Source organism: Pongo abelii, chromosome 15 (genome assembly GCF_028885655.2).
Source record: "Pongo abelii isolate AG06213 chromosome 15, NHGRI_mPonAbe1-v2.0_pri, whole genome shotgun sequence".
NCBI classification, from domain to species: Eukaryota; Metazoa; Chordata; class Mammalia; order Primates; family Hominidae; genus Pongo; species Pongo abelii.
Window position 1 is genome coordinate 109,347,380 of NC_072000.2, and position 4,052 is coordinate 109,351,431.

Genomic DNA, 4,052 nt, shown 5'->3' on the forward strand with positions numbered 1-4,052 from the left:
CGGCCAGTGCATATGTGTTTCTAGTTATTATATCTTCCTTATGGATCACCCTTTTATCATTATAACACATCCTTCTTTGTCTCTAACAATAATTTTTTTCTTAATATCTATATTTTCTAATATTAGTATAGGAATTCCACCTCTCTTTGAGTTGCTGTTTGAATGTTATATCTTTTCCTGTCATTTTACTTTTTGTTGTTGTTGTTGTTTGAGATGGGGTCTCGCTCTGTCACCCAGGCTGGAGTGCAGTGGTGCAATCTTGGCTCACTGCAAGCTCCGCCTCCCAGGTTCACGCCATTCTCCTGCCTCAGCCTCCCGAGTAGGTGGGACTACAGGTGCCCACCACCACGCCTGGCTAATTTTTTGTATTTTTAGTAGAGATGGGGTTTCACCGTGTTAGCCAGGATGGTCTCGATCTCCTAACCTCGTGATCCGCCCGCCTCAGCCTCCCAAAGTGCTGGTATTACAGGCATGAGCCACCGCGCCCGGCCTCCTGTTATTTTACTTTTAAGATATTGTGTCTGAATCTAAACTGTGTCTCTAGTAGCCATCATGTTTTATACCTAGTAGATATCGTTGGATTATGCTTTTTAAATCTATTCTGCCCATCTTTTTCTTTTAATTAGTGTTTAATATATTAATATTTACTATAATTACCAGTGGTGGGATTGAGGTCTGCCGTTGTGCTATTTGTTTTCTCTCTGTCTTGCCTGTTTTGTTCCTCCTCTATTCCTCCATATTGCTTCTTTTGTGTTAAATATATATTCTCTAGTGTACCATTTAATTCTTTTTTTTTTTGAGACAGAGTCTCGCTTTGTTGCCCAGGCTAGAGTGCAGTGACACAATCTCGGCTCACTGCAAGCTCCGCCTCCCAGGTTCATGCAATTTTTCTGCTTCAGCCTCCCAAGTAGCTGGGACTACAGGTGTGTGCCACCACCACTGGCTAATTTTTTTTTTTTTTTTTTTTTGTATTTTTAGTAGAGACGGGTTTTCACCATATTGGTTAGGCTGGTCTTGAACTCCTGACCTCGTGATCCACCTGCCTCGGCCTCCCAAAGTGCTGGGATTACAGGCGTGAGCCACCATGGCCAGCCTCCATTTAATTCTTTTGTCATTTCTTTTGCTATATATATTTTCAAATTTATGTTTTACTGAGGTAAAATTTACACAACATAAATTATGGCCAGGTGTGGTGGCTCACGCCTGTAATCCCAGCACTTTGAGAGGCCAAGGTGGGCTGATCACCTGAGGTCAGGAATTCAAGACCAGCCTGGCCAACATGGCGAAACCCCGTCCCTACTAAAAAATACAAAAAAAAATTAGCCAGGCGTTGTGGCGAGCACCTGTAATCCCAGCTACTTGGGAGATCGAGGCAGGGGGAATTGCTTAAACCCAGGAAGTGGAGGCTGCAGTGAGCGGAGATTGTGCCACTGCACTGTGGCCTGGGCGACAGAGCGAAACTCCATCTCAAAACAAACAAACAAAAATTTACCACTATAACCATTTTAAGTGTACAATTTAGTGGCATTAAGTACATCCACAATGTTATGTAATCATCACCACTATTTCCAGAACTTTTTTGCCATCCCAAACTCTGTGCCCATTAAGCAATAACTCCCTCTCCCTCCCTCCCCCTAGGCCTGGTAACCTCAATTCTAGTTTCTGTCTCTATAAACTTTCCTCTTCCAGATGTGTCATATAAGTGGAATCATACAATATTGGAACTTTTATGTCTGGCTTATTTCACTTAGTAGAATGTTTTCAGATTCTCCCATATTGTAGCATGCATCAGAACTTCATTCCTTCTTATGGCGGAAGCATATTCCATTTATGTGTTTAGACCACATTTTGTTTATTCTTTTATCTGTTGATGGATACTTGGCTTGTTTCCACATTTGGCTATTGTAAATAAGGCTGTTATGAACATTGGTGAGTAAGTATCTGTGTGATTCCTCCTTTTCAGTTCTTTTTTTGTTTCTTTGTTTTTTGAGACAGAGTCTCGCTCTGTAGCCCAGGCTGGAGTGCAGTGGCGCCATCTCGGCTCACTGCAAGCTCCACCTCCCGGGTTCATGCCATTCTCCTGCCTCAGCCTCCTGTGTAGCTGGGACTACAGGTGCCCGCCACCACGCCCGGCTAATTTTTTGTATTTTTTAGTAGAGACGGGGTTTCACATGTTAGCCAGGATGGTCTCGATCTCCTGACCTCGTGATCTGCTCACCTCCCAAAGTGCTGGGATTACAGGCGTGAGCCACTGTGCCCCGCCAAGGATTTTAGTTTCTTAATACCCTTACCAACATTTGTTATTTTGCTTCTTTTGAAAAAATTATAGCCATCCCAATGGGTGTGACATGGTATCTCATTGTGGTTTTATTTTGCATCTCCCTAGTGACTGATGATGTTGAACATTTTTTTTGTGTGTGCTTGTTGACCATTTATCTATCTTTTTTGGGGAAAGGTCCATTCAAGTCCTTTGTTTATTTGTAAATTGGGTTGTTTAGGGAGTTTTTGTTTCTGAGTTACAGCCATTCTAATATGCTGCATATTAATATCCTATCAGATATAGGATTTGCAAATATCTCATTTTATGAGTTGCCATTGTACGCTTTTTTTTTTTTCAGGCTTAATTCACTTTATTTTTCTTGTATAAAAACCCTATGTTGTAGCCACAGCTGGAGCCTGAGTCCGCTGCATGGAGACTCTGGTGTGGGTCTTGACGAGGTGGTCAGTGAATTCCTGATAGGGAGACTTGGTAAATACAGTCTCTTTCCAGAGGTCGGGGGTCAGGTAGCTGTAGGTCTTAGAGATGGCATCAAAGGTAGCCTTGGCGAAGTTGCCCAGGGTGGCAGTGCAGCCCCGGGCTGAGGTGTAGCAGTCATCGATACCAGCCATCATGAGCAGCTTCTTGGGCACAAGTGCGGAGACGATGCCAGGTGCCCCGGGGTGCAGGGATGAGGCGCACCAGCACAGAGCCGCAGCGGCCTGTCGCCTTGCAAGGGACGGTGTGGGGCTTGCCGATCTTGTTCCCCAAGTAGCCTCTGCGCACGGGGACAATGGAGAGCTTGGCCAGGATGATGGCCCCACGGATGGCGGTGGCCACCTGCTTGGAGCACTCAACACCCAGACCGACTTGACCGTTGTAGTCTCCGATAGCAACGAACGCCTTGAACCTGGTGCGCTGGCTGGCACGGGTCTGCTTCTGCACCGGCATAATCTTCAAAACCTCATCCTTGAGAGAAGCCCCCAGGAAAAAGTCAATGATCTCAGATTCCTTAATGGGCAGGGAAAAGAGATAGATCTCCTCCAGGGACTTGATCTTCATGTCCTTGACCAAGCGGCCCAGCTTGGTGATGGGCATCCACTCCTTATCCTCGGCCTTGCCTCCGCGAGCTCCGCGGCCTCGGCCCCGGCCCCGTCCACGGCCGCGACCCCGGCCCCGGATGCCACTGCCGAAACCTCCGCGGAAGCCACCGCGGTTCCCCATCCCAGGGCCACCAGGGCCTCCGGGCCCCCCGCTGCACCGGCTTCATCTGCCATTTGGTGTTTTCTCGGACAAGAAGCGCCATTCTACTCTTTTTAAAAATTCTTTTTATTGTTTTTAAATTTTTTTTTTATTATACTTTAAGTTCTAGGGTACATGTGCACAACGTGCAGGTTTGATACATAGGTATATATGTGCCATGTTGGTTTGCTGCACCCATCAACTTGTCATTTATGTTAGGTATTTCTCCTAATGCTATCCCTCCCCCAGCCCCCCAACCCCCAACAGGCCCCAGTGTGTGATGTTCCTCACCCTGTGTTCAAGTGATCTCATTGTTCAATTCCCACCTATGAGTGAGAACATGCGGTGTTTGGTTTTCTATCCTCGTGATAGTTTGCTGAGAATGATGGTTTCCAGCTTCATTCGTGTCCCTATAAAGGAAATGAACTCATCCTTTTTTATGGCTGCATAGTATTCCATGTTGTATATGTGCCACATTTTCTCAGTCCAGTCTATCATTGATGGATATTTGGGTTGGTTCCAAGTCTTTGCTATTGTGAATAATACCACAATA

At 45.7% G+C, this 4,052-nt stretch overlaps 1 pseudogene; it reads right to left on the minus strand.

The window, feature by feature from the left end:
* Nucleotides 1-2,611: 2,611 nt before the first annotated feature.
* Nucleotides 2,612-3,534, minus strand: LOC100443196 (small ribosomal subunit protein uS5-like; annotated as a pseudogene).
* Between the last annotated feature and the right edge of the window lie 518 nt (nt 3,535-4,052).